Raw genomic sequence first — 17,894 nt, 5'->3', positions numbered from 1 at the left:
CCGTACACATCTAACATACTATACATCTTTGCACTTTAATCCTTTAATTGCATATATACATATATATCCTTGTGGTTGGGATTATTGTTTATTTTTCAATTTCATCAATTTTATTACAGTATTCATGTTCCTGCAAGCTCATCCACACACACGTCACATACTACACACTTTTTTGCACTTTCATCCATTTGTCGCATATATTCATACACTCAATATTTTGCATGAATTACACTTCACACACTTCTTTGGCACTTCTTTACATACACTGACACTCTTACACATTTTTCTTTCTAATGTCCGCCATTACTCTTCCATTTTTTTGTCATGCTGTATTTCATGTATAATATTTAATTCTTCTCATACACATTTTATAATTGCTTTTTCCCCACATATTGTTCTACACATTCACCTCATTCATACATTTTTTTTATACTATTTTTCGTATATTTTTTTTCACTGTATTTCATACAGTTTCTGCATTCATAATTTTTTTGTATAACATCGCATTACTAATGTTAGTGTATTTTTTTTTATCCGTCCTTGAAAACCTTTTGCATTAGACATAATTCCCACTTCCACATCCGGATGTGCGCACAGGTGTGTGTTACCCCCTTGTTGACTTCCTTAGCCGCCAGCATATCGGGCATCAGGCACTGACCACAGTGTCTTCCTGAACAGTGGCTGTGCTTGCGTTCCACGACCGAAAGTCACATGATACAGGGACTGGTCACATGACTTGTACGCCGCCATATTCAGCTATGTCCAGGCGGCAAATTAGAAATTCATCGGCGCCGGTTCTACACTTTCTCATGCATAAATAGCTGGTTTTCTACAACCGACACTTATTCGCTTCACTATCCCATCCCCCGAGGAAGTCTAACGCAATACGAAACGCGCATCAGGCTGACGAGCTCCATGAACCCTATTCCTAGGTATTTAATATCCCTCTCTAACTACTTCATCTTTGCAGTCTCTGTTGCAGCATTTCTTCTTGAGCACTATACACCTTACTATTAGATCAAAATCTGCTATTGGAACTTTAATAATAGAAATGCAGTGAATTTAATTCTTTTATTGGTACTTTGTTTATTTTTTCATTGTCATTTGATGGCTATTTAATTATAACCTTTAGTGGTCCCTCTGGTATTTATTCCCCTCGTCATATGCCTTTGTGGAATATCCCTATATTTTTAAGCATTTTTTTGTTCCCAGAAATTATAAAGTATCATAATATTTATATTTTTAAAATATTTTTCTAATAAAAGATTTTTTTTTTTTTTTACATTTTTCGTATGGTGTTTTGACTCTTATGAGTAATTTCATGCCTGTTATTTGTTCATGGGAGGTTTTTGAAATTTTGATAGTGTTTTTTGAGCACCTTATTAGGGGATTTTATGATTTAGCATTAATATTCCTTTGTTTGTTGTAACAGAATATCCCGATATCTATAGAAATTGAAGATGTATATGAAAACTAAGGAACAAATTTGGAAAACTTAAGGCTGCTTTACACGTTGCAATCACATATGCGATCTCGTATGCGATTGCACACGCCCCCATCGTATGTGCGGCACGGGTAATTTGTTGCCCGTGTCGCACAAATGATTAACCCCCGTCACACGTACTTACCTGCCGGACGACCTCGCTGTGGGCGGCGAACATCCACTTCCTAAAGTGGGAGGGACGTTCGGCGTCACAGCGACATCACACAGCGGCCGGCCAATAGAAGCGGAGGGGTGGAGATGAGCGGGAAGTAAACATCCCGCCCTCCTCCTTCCTTCTGCATAGCCGGCGGGTACTGCGGGAAACAGGTAAGCTGCAGTTCATCGTTCCCGAGGTGTCACACGGAGCGACGTGTGCTGCCTCGGGAACATTGAACCGGACGTTCAATTTTTAGAAATTGAACGACGTGTATGCGATCAATGTTTTAACGTACAATCATGATCGCACGTAGGGGTCACACATTACAATATCACTAACGATGCCGGATGTGCGTCACTTACGACGTGACCCCGCCGACACATCGTTAGATATATTATAGCGTGTAAAGCCCGCTTAAGGCCTCAGAAATCTTTAGACAGCGAGCTTCCCCTGACTACAATGAAATATCACTTGTAAATAGGGAAACTATAAAAACATACAAAAATACACTTTTAAAAAAAAAAAAAAAAACAAGATGTGGTGGACCGTAACATCTCTCGACAATTATTTAACACGTAAGATCATACCCAGAGGTTTACGAATACAATTGTTTCCTACTTTTAACTTAGATAATGAAGATTTATTACAGAGATGGAAAGAGGCGGCTTCTACTTGTTCTTTTACTTTTATTCAAATAATTAATGAACATAACAGGATGCTGCAAAATATTGATGAGGAAATTGCTAAAATTGAATCTTCTTTAGCAAACGACATGAACAAGGAAACTCTTGATAACCATATTAATGAAATTGAACAAGACCTTAAGAAATGGGAGAAAGAAATAAACCAAAATAAAATGAAAAAATTTACTCGAGACATGACTGATTATGACAATAACAGAATATATTGCTGACAATTTAGGAAACCGATGAGAAAAGACTCACAGAACAGACATTGTTCAGTCAGGTCCGCCTTATCCACGAATGAAAGCAATACCTCCATTAGTGATCAGGAGAGAAATGGTTACAATGGCCCCAATACAAGACTAACAGGAAAAAGGAAGCAAATTCCTGGTACCAGCAACATGGGAAGGAATAAAGTTTCCAGAGAGCAGAAGGTAATAAATTTGTCATCGTACCTGCTGAGCCCAACTCAAAATAATTTATTGTGTAAGGGACTTTCATTTTCTCCTGCTCGCTCCCTAGATCTGTTTTTGACCATAAAGGATGTGCATTTATTTTGCCAGAAAAATCATTCTGAAGAAATTACACTTCAAATCACATGATGATTTCACTACAAAAGGAGGAACTTGATGCACTTGGCACTCTGCAATCTCTTCTGGAAGAGAACAGCTCACCCAATGAGGTTAGTCATTTTCCTACAAGATTATTTCAGAAATCCAAAACCTTTCCTTACCTCAACGTCTGCCCGGCAGTTGATATTTTTACTAGAGTGGTATCCCAGTTGATTAAGAATATTGCACAAAAACCATTGTGGATTCTCAACTTGGATAAAAATGAAAGGGAAGCTCTAAAGGAATTGCAAAGCTTGAATGATATGGTCTTCAAGCCTGCTGACAAAAGGTGGTAACCTTGTAATTCGGCCACATGATAGGTGCATTAGGCAGGCCAACAAACTGCTTAATGATGACACCTGTTGTCATGTTAAAACTCTTAAGGTCCCTTATACCACCCCCCACCCCAGCACAAATCCCTATGATGACACTATCTGATCGGCCTTAGAGTTTTGGTATTTACGACAAGGGGGATGGAACAACTGAAGCCAAATCTGTACACACAAAAACGCTCCTTTGTTCTTTTAAGTAGAAAAGCTATTAACCCAGTTTTTAGGTGCCACGTTAATGCTAGAAAAATGAAAAGCATATTGACAGAATCCCAGTGAAGCACTGAACACGGAGCACTGTTTGGCTTTGCTAAGTGATCGCTGGTATCCCAACAAATGGGTATTGGCCAATAAAATCATGATAGATGCGTTGTGTTTGGTATCTATGCGAATGAAAAATCGAGATATAAAATATGACGCCAATATCTCTCACCTGTGTGGCCCGCGGGAAAAGATATCCAAAAACTAGAATTATCTAATTTTTCGGAAGTCCTCAGCAGGTCATAAAAGTCAGAAGCTCATTTTTTGCCTTGGTCAGTACTGGAGGGCATACCTATGTGGTGGTGCTGCCCATTTGCATCTTATTCTGGAGACCCTCCCTCCATAAATTAGGACGTCACATCTATGGCACAAGTTTAGTAAGTTTCAAGTTTATCCCTTTTATTTTTATGTAATGGTCTACACTGTATTTGTATTGTTCCCCTTTGTAACAATTTGTATATTTTATAAACACTGCCTATTTTTGGTTTCAATGTATAAAATTTAACAGCTCGTTCCACCTGCTCTATTTACGAATCCGAACCCGAAGAGCCTTTTGCTATCTGTAATGGGTATCCAAACTACCTGTGGAAAGTTCAGTGGTCGCAGCATAATTATTGTTGTGTAAAATTATTGGGGTGCTAGCAGTAAGGGTATCGTGGTATATATACAGTATATTCCATTAGCGGGAATTGGTGATATATACAGTACTGACCAAAAGTTTGGACACACCTTCTCATTCAAAGAGTTTTCTTTATTTTTATGACTCTGAAAATTGTAGATTCACATTGAAGGCATCAAAACTATGAATTAACAAGGGGAAAGAAATACTTAAAAAAGTGTGAAACAACTGAAAATATGTCTTATATTCTAGGTTCTTCAAAGTAGCCACCCTTTGCTTTGATTACTGCTTTGCACACTCTTGGCATTCTCTTGATGAGCTTCAAGAGGTAGTCCAAGACCGATAAGGAGAGGGTATTCTGGGATCAGGGGAGGTTGTACCGGGAGACTGTTCCCTGTAACCCCCAACAGGAGTGGCTGAGGGAAAAATAGCTGGTGGTGCTCTGCCCCTATAGGGGTGAGTTGCTGCGGATTGCCCATGAGATCGCACTCGCCTGACACTTGGGGGTCAGCAAAACCAAGGCTCGGCTGTCTTACCACTTCTATTGGCCCAAAATGGGGACAGATGTTGCCAACAAATGCTGCTCCTGTATCACGTGTCAAAGAGTGTGAAAGTCAGGGCCTGCTCTCGAGGCTCCCCTGATCTCTTTGCCGGTGATAGAGGAGCCTTTCTAGAGGGTCACTCTGGACATTGTTGGGCCTCCGGCTGTCCCCAGCAGTTCTGGAAAATGTTTCATCCTTACTGTAGTAGACTATGCTACCTGGTATCCGGAGACTGTGGCTTTGTCCTCAATTAGGGCCGATAAGGTGGCAGATGCCATCTTGACTATTTTTCCTGAGTAGGATATCCCAGGTAGATGCTTACTCAGTTCATGTATCGTTTAATGGAGGCTCTCTGTAAGAAAATGCAGCTGCAGCATCTGGTATCAAGGTCCTATCACCCTCAGACCAATGGTTTGTGTGAGCGATTTAATGGTACCCTTAAGCAGATGCTTTAGATGCTGGTTGAGTCACATGGACGCGACTGGGAGCGGTACCTCCCACGCCTGCGGTTTGCTTACCGAGAGGTACCACAGGCCTCAACGGGGTTCTCCTCCTTCGAGCTCCTGTATGGCAGACGAGTCCGGGGGCCTCTTGGTCTGGTATGGGAATCCTGGAAAGAGGAACTGAACTCCCCAGAAGTGTCCATTGTGGAGTATGTCATGCGGCTCCGTGACAAAATGCAGTCAATGATGCCGCTAGTGCAGGCCCAAGCCAGCCAGAAACTGTGGTACGACCAACACGCTCGGGAGTGGGTGTACGATGTGGATCAGAAGGTGTGGGTCCTAGTCCCAATGACCCAGAACAAGCTTTAGGCGGCCTGGGAGGGTCCATACCTTGTGCATCAGCGCGTCAATGACGTAAACTATGTGGTCACCATTGACCACGCCAGGAAGAGGCAAAAGGTCTTCCATGTCAACATGATGAAAGCTCATCATGAATGGGAAATCTTCGCCCTTCCTGTGTGTAGCCTTCCCAAGGAAGGCGAAAGCGAAGTCTTGGTAGACTTGCTCGCATTGGCCTGGGATGGAGGGTCTATTGAAGAGGCGGCATTCAACCCACAGCTATCCATGGACCAGAGGTCCCAGCTGTGAGAGGTATTCCTGCCCTATATGACGATCTTCACGAATGTCCCTGGGAAGACGTTGGTAGCCATCCACCAGGTGAACACAGGAAATCATTCCCCAGTCCGTCAATCCCCATACCGTGTCTCCCTAGAGGTACAAAAGGACATAAAAAGGGAGATAGATGAAATGCTAGCCCTTGGGAAGATCCTGAGGTAAAAAAGTGCATAGGCCTCGCCGATAGTTGTGGCTTCAAAAAAGGACCAGACGACCTGGTTTTGTGTGGACTACAGGAGGCTAAATGCCATTACAGCACCTGACGCATACCCAATGCCACGCATCGATGAGCTGCTAGATTGCTTAGCTGGGGCTCGGTACCTGACAATCATGGACCAGAGTCGAGGGTACTGGCAGATTCCTATGTCCAAGGAAGCACAAGAAAGGTCCACCTTCATCACCCCATTCGGGCTGTATGAATCTCTTGTCATGCCCTTTGGCATGAGAAATGCTCCTGCCACTTTCCAGCAATTGGTCGACCAGCTGCTCGAGGGACTAGGAGGGTTTTCAGTTTCTTACCTGGATGACATTGCTATCTTTAGTCCCACTTGGCCCGAACACCCGGGGCACCTGGAACAGGTGCTCAGGTGGATCCAGAGAGCTGGTCTGAATGTAAAGCCAGGGAAGTGACAGATCGGCATGACAGAGGTGCAGTACCTCGGACACCAAGTGGGTGGCAGAACTCTGAAACCAGAGCCAGGGAAGGTTGATGCCATCACCTCCTGGCCTACCCCCAAGTCAAATAAGCAGGTTATGTCCATCTTGGGTAAAGGAGGGTACTATATGAAGTTCGTTCCTAATTATACTGCCCATGCTAAGCCGTTGATGGACCTCACCAAAAAGAAGCTACTGCAAGTAGTCACCTGGACAGTTGACTGTGAGCGGTCCTTCAGAGCATTGAAAGCTGCCCTCACCAGTTCCCCAATCCTACAAGACCCGGACTTCACTCGACGGTTCATAGTTCAGACAGACGCCAGTGCATTTGGGCTAGGTGCAGTACTCAGCCAGGTAAAATGGGGAGGGGGAAGAGCACCCGGTGGTGTTTCTCAGCTGCAAGCTCTTACCCCGGGACGTGGCCTACACCACTGTGGAGGAGTGCCTCGCTATAGTGTGGGCACTGCAGAAACTGCAGCCCTACCTATCTGGATGCAACTTCACCATAGTAACAGACCACAACTGTTTCAGCTGGCTGCAACGGGTGGCCGGCAACAATGGTAAGCTACTGCGGTGGAGCTTGGCTCTACAGCAGTATGATTTTACCATTCAACACAAGAAGGGAAGCGAACATGGCAACGCTTACGGGCTGTCCCAGGAGGGGAATGCCAGCGAGGTAGGCTTGGGAGACTGTTGGCAAATCAATCTCCCATGCTGCCTCAAAAAGGGGGAGGTGTCATGTTAAAACTCTTATGGTCCCTTATACCACCCCCCACCCCAGCACTAGCACAGATCACCATGACAACACTATCTGATTGGCCTGAGAGTTTTGGTATTTACGACAAGCGGGATGGAACAACTGAATCCAAAAACAGTTAGGTCCAGAAATATTTGGACAGTGACACAAGTTTTGTTATTTTAGCTGTTTACAAAAACATGTTCAGAAATACAATTATATATATAATATGGGCTGAAAGTGCACACTCCCAGCTGCAATATGAGAGTTTTCACATCCAAATCGGAGAAAGGGTTTAGGAATCATAGCTCTGTAATGCATAGCCTCCTCTTTTTCAAGGGACCAAAAGTAATTGGACAAGGGACTCTAAGGGCTGCAATTAACTCTGAAGGTGTCTCCCTCGTTAACCGGTAATCAATGAAGTAGTTAAAAGGTCTGGGGTTGATTACAGGTATGTGGTTTTGCATTTGGAAGCTGTTGCTGTGACCAGACAACATGCGGTCTAAGGAACTCTCAATTGAGGTGAAACAGAACATTCTGAGGCTGAAAAAAAAGAAAAAATCCATCAGAGAGATAGAAGACATGCTTGGAGTAGCAAAATCAACAGTCGGGTACATTCTGAGAAAAAAGGAATTGACTGGTGAGCTTGGGAACTCAAAAAGGCCTGGGCGTCCACGGATGACAACGGTGGTGGATGATCGCCGCATACTTTCTTTGGTGAAGAAGAACCCGTTCACAACATCAACTGAAGTCCAGAACACTCTCAGTGAAGTAGGTGTATCTGTCTCTAAGTCAACAGTAAAGAGAAGACTCCATGAAAGTAAATACAAAGGGTTCACATCTAGATGCAAACCATTCATCAATTCCAAAAATAGACAGGCCAGAGTTAAATTTGCTGAAAAACACCTCATGAAGCCAGCTCAGTTCTGGAAAAGTATTCTATGGACAGATGAGACAAAGATCAACCTGTACCAGAATGATGGGAAGAAAAAAGTTTGGAGAAGAAAGGGAATGGCACATGATCCAAGGCACACCACATCCTCTGTAAAACATGGTGGAGGCAACGTGATGGCATGGCCATGCATGGCTTTCAATGGCACTGGGTCACTTGTGTTTATTGATGACATAACAGCAGACAAGAGTAGCCGGATGAATTCTGAAGTGTACCGGGATATACTTTCAGCCCAGATTCAGCCAAATGCCGCAAAGTTGATCGGACGGCGCTTCATAGTACAGATGGACAATGACCCCAAGCATACAGTCAAAGCTACCCAGGAGTTCATGAGTGCAAAAAAGTGGAACATTCTGCAATGGCCAAGTCAATCACCAGATCTTAACCCAATTGAGCATGCATTTCACTTGCTCAAATCCAGACTTAAGACGGAAAGACCCACAAACAAGCAAGACCTGAAGGCTGCGGCTGTAAAGGCCTGGCAAAGCATTAAGAAGGAGGAAACCCAGCGTTTGGTGATGTCCATGGGTTCCAGACTTAAGGCAGTGATTGCCTCCAAAGGATTCGCAACAAAATATTGAAAATAAAAATATTTTGTTTGGGTTTGGTTTATTTGTCCAATTACTTTTGACCTCCTAAAATGTGGAGTGTTTGTAAAGAAATGTGTATAATTCCTACAATTTCTATCAGATATTTTTGTTCAAACCTTCAAATTAAACGTTACAATCTGCACTTGAATTCTGTTGTCGAGATTTCATTTCAAATCCAACGTGGTGTCATGCAGAGCCCAACTCGCGAAAATTGTGTCACTGTCCAAATATTTCTGGACCTAACTGTATGTACACACAAAAACGCTAATTTGTTCTTTTAAGTAGAAAAGCTATTAACCCAGTTTTTAGGTGACACGTTAATGCTAGAAAAATGAAAAGTATGTTGCTGGAATCCCAGTGAACCGCTGAACACGGAGCACCGTCTGGCTTTGCTAAGTGATTGCTGGTATCCCGACAAATGGGCTTTGGCCAATAAAATCATGCTAGATGCGTTGTGTTTGGTATTCATGCGAATGAAAAAAAAAAATCGAGCTATAAAATATGACGCTAATATCTCTCACCTGTGTAGCCCAGGGGCACAGATATGCGAAAACTAGAATTATCTATTTTTTCGGAAGTCCTCGGCACAGCCTACAAGATATTGTAAAATGAGGTCACAGATGGGAGGGTGAACTTAGGTCAGAAGCTCATTTTTCACCTTGGTCAGTACTGGAGGGCATACCAATGTGGTGGTGCTGCCTGTTTGAATCTTATTCTGGAGACCCTAGCTCCATCAATTTTTAGACGACTCATCTACGGCACGAGTTTAGTAAGTTTCATGTTTATCCCTCTGATTTTTATGTAATTGTCTACACTGTATTTGTATTGTTCCCCTTTGTAACATCTTGTATATATTATAAACACTGTCTATTTTTGGATGGAATATATACAATTTAAGAAGCAACCAGGGTAAGGATCCAGCTCAGACTCCAAGGATTTGAATAAAAGGCATTTCTTTATTTCAACTTGTTAAAAAGAATATATATATATATATATATATATATATATAAAAAAAAAAAAAAGTATGACACCGGCTGATAACACTGACAGATGGTAGGTGAAGAAAACAAAAGTACGCGTTTCGGCAGTACGCCTTGATTAGGTTTAACAAGCTGAAATAAAGAAATGCCTTTTATTCAAATCCTTGGAGACTGAGATGAATCCTTCCCCCGCTTGCTTCTTGTCTATAAACGGCTGGCTGCCATGAACCGTGCTGGAACCGAGGATACTCATCTGGTGGAATTAATCTGGCTGACTTCCATTGTGGTGAGCGGTTCGTGTGTCCACTGTCTACAATTATATAAAATTTACCATCTCTTTTCTTCTGCTCTATTTGAAATAGAAAAATGGATTTTTGTGTACTCACCGTAAAATCGTTTTCTCTTAGCCATCATTGGGGGACACAGGACCATGGGTGTTATGCTGCCTATCCATAGGAGGACACTAAGTAGATGCAAAAGCATAGCTCCTCCTCTGCAGTATACACCCCCTGGCCGGGCCAGGCAGTCTCAGTTTTAGTACACAAGCAGTAGGAGAAAAAAGCAGTAAAAAACTTTTCAACAGAGGAACATGAGAAAAGAAGAGTCAAAACCAAATAAGGTACTGAGAGAACCAAGGCCCCGCAGGGCAACAGGGTGGGTGCTGTGTCCCCCAATGATGGCTAAGAGAAAACGATTTTACGGTGAGTACACAAAAATCCGTTTTTCTCTGACGCCTCATTGGGGGACACAGGACCATGGGACGTCCTAAAGCAGTCCATGGGTGGGAAACAGAAAAGAAGACAACACAACCCAAGGACTAGGAACCAGTCACAGACAGCCTGGAGCGCCTACTGAGAGAGGTGCTCTACTGGAGTTTGCAGAATTTTCCTACCCAGATTTGCCTCACTTGAAACCTGGGTATGGACTCTGTAATGCTTTGAAAACGTATGTAGGCTAGACCAGGTAGCAGCCTTAGACACCTGTTCCACTGAAGCCTGATGCCGAATGGCCCACGAAGCGCCAACTGCTCGCGTGGAATGAGCCCGCACCCACTAGGAATGGGCTTGAGTTGCAGGTGGTAGACTTCCTGGATCGCAGAGCGAATCCAGTGAGCCAGAGTCGCCTTTGAAGCTGCCTGTCCCTTCTTAGGCCCCTCAGGAATGACGAACAAAGAGTCCATTTTCCTAAAGGGGGCTGTCCTGGATATGTAATATCTAAGAGCTCTGACGAGGTCTAACGAATGCAGAGACCTTTCCACCCTATGAACTGGGTGTGGACAAAATGAAGGCAGAACAATGTCCTTGTTCAAATGAAACGGGGTAAGAACGTTTAGAAAGAAATCCGGAAGGGGGTGCAGAACCACCTTGTCCTGGTGAAAGATCAGGAAAGGCTCGCGGCAAGAGAGTGCTGCTAGCTCCAAAACCCGTCTGATGGGCGTAATTGCCACCAATAATGTTACCTTCCAGGACAGAAATGCAAGGGAGGATTCCTTGAGGGGTTCAAAGGGAGACCTCTGGAGACCATCCAGAACAAGGTTGAGGTCCCATGGGTCCAGCGGCCGTTTGTACGGGGGAACTAGATGGAAAATGCCCTGGAGGAAGGTCTTGACTTGCGGTTTTTGAGCCAGGCGGCATTGGTAGAAGATTGAGAGCGCTGAGACCTGCCCTTTAAGGGAACTGAGAGCCAACCCCGCTTGCAAGCCAGACTGTAGAAAATCGAGAATTCTGGGGATGGCCAGAGGCATAGGCTGGACGTTAGTTTCTCTGCACCATGAAAGGAAGATTTTCCACGTACGGTGGTAAATGCGGGATGAAGCAGGCTTTCGGGTGCTGATCATGGTGAAAATAACCGCGGGGGAGAATCCCGCTCTTGTTAATACCCAGGTCTCAATGGCCATGCCGTCAGCTTCAGGACTCTGGAGTTCTGATGGGAAATGGGCCCTTGGGTCAGCAAGTCTGGGATGTCTGGAAGGCGCCACGGTGCGTCTGTGAGCATTTGTACTAATTCGGCGTACCAGGCGCGCCTGGGCCAGTCCGGTGCTATCAGTATCACCGGGACTCCCTCTGCCTTGATCTTCCCGATCACCCGCGGCAGCAGAGGTAGAGGTGGAAATATGTAAGGCAGGCGGAAGTGGTGCCAGGAGCAGACTAGAGCATCCGCGCCGATGGACTGCAGGTCGCGTGACCTGGCTATGAACGCGGGTACCTTTGCATTCAACCTTGAGGCCATTAGGTCCACGTCTGGTGTGCCCCAGCGAGTGCAGATGTGTAGAAACACATCTGGGTGGAGAAACCATTCTCCGGCGGCTAGGCCTTGGCGACTTAGAAAGTCTGCTGCCCAGTTCTCTACCCCCGGTATGTGTACCGCTGATATCACTGATCCCGTCGATTCGGCCCAGCTGAGGATCATGTGGGCCTCGAGATAAGCCGCTTTGCTGCGGGTGCCCCCCTGCCGATTGATATAGGCTACAGCTGTCGCATTATCCGAGTGGACTCGAATCTGACGACCCGCTAGCAGAGGGCAGAACGCTCTGAGCACGAGGAAGATCGCAGAGTTCCAGGGTGTTTATGGGTAGGGAAGACTCCTGGGGCGTCCAACGTCCTTGAGCAGTGTTGTGCCGGTACACTGCTCCCCAGCCTAGGAGGCTGGCGTCCGTGGTCAGGACCAGCCAGTTCACTGGGAGAAAGGATCTCCCCTTCGATAGGGATGACGACCGAAGCCACCAGCGGAGTGCGTACCTGACTGAAGGCGTCAGGTGAAGAGGTCTGTCCAGGGAGAAGGGGCTCTTGTCCCAGGCCGCTAGAAGGGCTAGCTGCAGTGGGCGGAGGTGCAGTTGAGCAAAGGGTACTGCTTCCATAGCCGCCACTATCCTGCCGGGCACTTTCATGCTGAATCGAATGGAGCGAGACGGAGGACGTAGAAGGCAGCATACCGCTCGTTGAAGAGCGATCGCCTTGTCCTGAGGGAGAAGGATCAAGCCCCGACGGGTGTCCAGGGACATGCCCAGAAAGGTGATGGATCGTGATGGGACCGGGGATGATTTGTCCAGATTCACTAGCCACCCTAAGCGGGATAGGGTGTCCACAGTGATCTGTACGCTGGTTGAGCAGTCGCGGAAGGAGGGGGGCCTTGATGAGGAGGTCGTCCAAGTAAGGGAGAACGACCACTCCCCTGGCGTGAAGGACGCTCATGGCGGCCGCCATGACTTTGGTGAAGACCCTTAGTGCGGTGGCAAGGCCGAAGGGTAGAGCTACGAATTGAAAGTGTGAGTCCTGAATTGCAAAGCGGAGGAACTTTTGATGATCTGGGGCGATGGGTATGTGCAGGTACGCGTCCTTGATGTCTATGGATGCGAGGAATTCCCCTTCGACCATGGATGCAATAATGGACCTTAGGGACTCCATTCTGAATCTCCGTACGTGCACATGCTTGTTTAGGTGTTTGAGGTCCAGGATGGGTCGAACTGACCCATCATTTTGGGGACCACAAAGAAGTTGGAATAAAAACCTCCGAACTTCTCATCGTCTGGGACAGGTATTATCACTCCTGCTGTTAGAACCGACTCGGGGGTCGGGTCCGAAATTCTATGTGGTAACCGGAAGACACAAGGTCTCGCACCCATTTATCATCTGAGGCGGGAGCCCAGATGTGTTGAAAGAGCCGCAGTCTACCTCCTACAATGAGTGTGTCTTCCGGGGCGCCGAAGGAGTCACGAGGGGGGAAAACGTCGTGGCCGAGTATCCCTAGTCCTGGACTGTTTCAGTCTAGCCTGCCATGACGAAGTAGGTTTCGGGGAGAGCTGAGAAGGTCAGTCCCTGCGTAGTCCGCGGCTGGTGGCGTGGACAGCACGGGGTGTCGACCAACCAAATGAGTTCCGAAAGGAGCGGAACGGAGGACTGTGGACGTCTGGTGAAGGACGTCCTGGACTTCAGCTGGGGGAGGGAGGTACTCTTTCCTCCCGTGGCGTCAGAAATGAGCTTGTCCAGACGTTCGCCAAACAATCGGTCTGGAAAAAAGGGGAGGCCCCGCTCGCTATTGTCGGAGCCAGAGAGCTCTATGGATGGCTATGGTATTTGAGGCGGCAAATGCTGCGCAGGTAGCAGCGTCCATGGAGGCCTGAATGAGGTACTCCGCCGCAGTGGCAATTTGAGCTGTCACCTCTGTGAAGGTATGAGTGAACTGGGAATCCTCAAGCGAAGTGTTAAGGGATTCTGCCCAGACCGAGATCGCCTTTGCGACCCACACAGAGGCAAAGCAGGGCGAGAGGGAGGAACCCGCAGCCTCAAAAGCAGAGCGGGCGAGGTGCTCCACCTGTCTGTCGGGTCCTTGATGGAGGAACCATCGGGTAAAGTCAGGAGCGTCTTTGTGGTAAGGCGGGAGACCGGGGGGTCGACCGAGGGCGGATCGGCCCAGCCCTTAGGGGCAGGTGAGGCAAAAGGGTACCGGGACTCCATGAGTTTTCGGTTACCGAAGCGCCTGTCAGGCTTCTCCCTTTGCTTTGTGAGTATATCCTGAAACTCAGGGTGATCAGCGAAAACCTTTTGGGGTTTCCTTGCCCTCTTAAAGGAGACCGCATGGTCAGTGGTAGTGGATGGGGGATCCTCCACATGCAGAGTTTGGTTGATTGCTGCTATAAGGGAGTCTATTGGAGTTTGATCATCTGGGGAGGATGAAACCAAGGAATGCTCCTGGTACAAACAGCATTCTCCCTCCTCCAGCTCTTCAGAAGCCGTGGAGCGTGTGGGAGAGCCTGCCCTGTGTGCTCCCGAGGGAGAGCCCACTGGAGCAGTGTGGAGGACGACATTGCATAGCCAGCACCAGGTTCTGTGACAGTTTTTCCATGGATTGGGACAGAAACTGTGCCCATTCCGGTGGGCTGGGAGCCCTAGGCTCTGGGCTGACGGTTGCGGCAGTGGTGGCAGGGGGTCTTGGAGGGCTATAGGGGCACAGGACTCACAGAGAGAAGAGGTGTGTTTACGTGGTAGCTCAACGTGGCAGGCAGTGCAGGCTGAATAATAGACTATGTGAGCCTTAGCCCTCTTAGTGCCTTTTGAATTCTGAATGTTCCTGATAGGAGTATGCCAGGAGGGGGAGCAATGCTCAGCAGAGCTACAGTGAGAAGCACCTTACCAGAATCAGCCGATGGCTGGAGATCTTCCCACGCTTTCCTAGGGGGGGAACTTATCGCAGCCGCGGGGGAGGGGGCGGGGCTTAGCGTTAAAAGAGCGCGAAGAAGTAGTCAGTGTGCCCCCCCCCGCTGTGGGTTTTAAAAAACGGCGGGAAAGGAGCTTCTGATAGTTTTCCTCCCTCTCCCTCTAGTCAGCACACAGCATGTCACTGGTGGTTATCAGCCGGCTTTTCTGCTAGATCAAATAAACAGAGCAGATAATAAACAGCGTGAGTCCCTGAGCTCTGTGATTCTCTAGCCACCCCCTCCCCCCTGCCACCGGGAAATTATCTGTGCAGGAGTTTGCAAACAGGAGGGACTCCCCCCCCCCTCCTCCAGCCAGCAAGCTAGGGAAAAGTTAACATTGTGTGTTCAGGATTCCTGGGGCTCTCTTCCTTGCATTAGCCAGGGACTTTCTCATAAAAAATACTGTATATTCAGCCCTGGGAGCCTTTCCTGCACAGCCTTTTCTCCCTTTGTCTGGGAAACCAGTCAGGGGGGATCTCACCTTAAACACTGCTTCAATCCAGGCAGTGACAATAGCAGAGTCAGCTTGCTGTATCCGGTCACAACGGTGCCATATTCAACTCAGAGCTTGCAAAGAGGGGCTGAGGAATTGTGCCTCTGCCCTGGGCTTTAGAAAATCGGTGTCTATGGAACCCGTCGTCCAGCCCAGGATCCAGCGTCGCGGGAGGGGGTACGTGTAGGCAACACTTCACGTTCCCGCCCGTTGATGGTAGTGGGACATCGGTCCCAAAAGGAAACCGTCGCCCTCAAAAAATAACAAACCTTGAAAGGAAGTGCCTCCTATAGACACTAAGCTAAAACTGGGACTGCCTGTCCCGGCCAGGGGGTGTATACTGCAAAGGAGGAGCTATGCTTTTGCATCCACTTAGTGTCCTCCTATGGATAGGCAGCATAACACCCATGGTCCTGTGTCCCCCAATGAGGCGTCAGAGAAATGCTCTATTCTGCTCTATGCAAAATGATTGTTGTGTAGAATTATTGGGGTGAGATCAGTAAGGGTATCGTGTCGTGAGATTATATATATTATACACACACACTAGCTGTAGTACCCGGGTGTCGCCCGGGATAGTAACTGTCTCTCTCACAGTCTCTGTTTGTCTGTATCAGTCTTAGTCTCTCTCTCTCTCGGTCTGCCTCGTTCCAGGTCTGTATTGTTCCAGTTCTGCAATACAAAACAATCACTGATCTTTGGGAAACCAGCCAGAGAAAACATTGCCGGCAGCCAGCAAAGGTGCTCAACACAGTGAAATCCTAGGTACATCGTTCCCCGTCTGTCCCGTTCCCAGTCTGTCCCGTTCCCAGTCTGTCCCGTTCCCAGTCTGCCCCGTTCCCTTTCTCTGTCTGTCTGTCTGTCTCTTTGACTGTCGGTCTATCTCTTTCTGTCTCTCTCTCCATCCGTGTCTCCACCGACATCTTATTACCTCACACAAACTTCTTATACTAACAATTTATTTTCTTCCTATAGCAACCAATTACAGCTCCTAATAATAACCTAATAGCTCGCAGCTCCATTGACTTTAATGGAGGCATGTTTTTTCAAGAGTAACTAAAGCGAGGGGTTAAATTTTCCCATCAAAACATAGTCTATGATGTTCCCTGAGTCACATGGGGTGTCTGTGCAGAATATCGTGATTGTAAATGCGACGGTGCGGACATTTGGCATTAGTAGCTCAGCAGCCTCATTTACTTATTGTCCAAATTGGTGAACAGCGAGACCCCCACCCGGCTGTTCGTGACACCTGTTATAAGAAATTAACATGTAATCCACTACCTCAGTACAAAGTGGAACTATTGCACATTTTGGAATGGAGTGAAATATGTCACACAATAGATCATTGTCAAAAAACCTTTGGTTTTCAACCCTACATTCTTACATCAAAGACACCACAGCAGCATTACAAAGACTGGACCATCTCAATCTGCCAGATAACATGATCTTAGTTACAGCAGATGTTGAGGCTTTATATACCTCCATAAGGCATTACGATGGCCTTTCGGCTACTGCTTGGTTACTCCGCAATAGTAATTTGGATCCCAAAATGGCCACACTATTATTGACATGGCTAGAATTTATTTTAACACACGTTTCTGTTTTCATAAACAAATTTTCCTCCAGACGCAAGGGACCGTGATGGGGGCGGTGTGCACCTTTTCGTATGCAAACCTTTTCATTAGTGCTTGGGAACTTGAGATCTTCATCAGTGAACCCATACATTAAATGAAAAAAAGCACAACAATGGATGAGGTATATTGATTACATGCTCTTTGTATAGGAGGGTACAATTCATGAGCTTGACAGTCTAATGGCCCAGTTGAACACTACAATATCAATGTAAAATTGTCATAAATATGGCAAAAGCATTGATTTCCTCACCATTAAAATAAACATTTGCGACAATGGTGACATTTCTACTGAAATTTTTAGAAAGGAAACGGCCAATTCATTGTTGCAGGTCAATTCTTCACACTTACCTTCTACTATTAGAAGTACAGCATATCCACTAGTCAGTTCCTCAGAGCAAGAAGGATCTGCTCTACCAAATCAACTTTTGAGAAACACTCTAAAGACCTCTAGAGTTAGAGAGAGAGGTTAAGGTCACAAGTGCATTAGGCAAGAATATTTGCGGGCCAAGAATTCACAAAGAAATGATCTTTGGTGTAAACAAAGTTTACCAGACTATTCCATCAATAATGACAGCTCGGAGATCCAGAAACCTAAGGGACATCTTGATCCATAGCCATTTTAACCCTAAACAAGAAAGAGAATCTCAGGCTAACTGGCTATCTGTTAAGGGCCCTTGTGGACACTGTTAGACCTGTCCCAGTATGATTAAGAGTAAGAATTTCCATAATGTTGACCACTCTCGAACCTTTGAAATACAACATCTTCTAAATTGCACATCAAAGGGCGTTATTTATTGGGCCAAATGCCCCTGCGAGAAAATTTATATAGGAATGACCACGAGGCAACTTAGGATACGGATC

The sequence above is a fragment of the Anomaloglossus baeobatrachus genome, chromosome 11 (assembly GCF_048569485.1).
Source record: "Anomaloglossus baeobatrachus isolate aAnoBae1 chromosome 11, aAnoBae1.hap1, whole genome shotgun sequence".
In the NCBI taxonomy this organism is placed as follows: Eukaryota; Metazoa; Chordata; class Amphibia; order Anura; family Aromobatidae; genus Anomaloglossus; species Anomaloglossus baeobatrachus.
The sequence above is the reverse complement of the archived record's forward strand: the minus strand, read 5'-3'. Positions refer to the sequence as shown.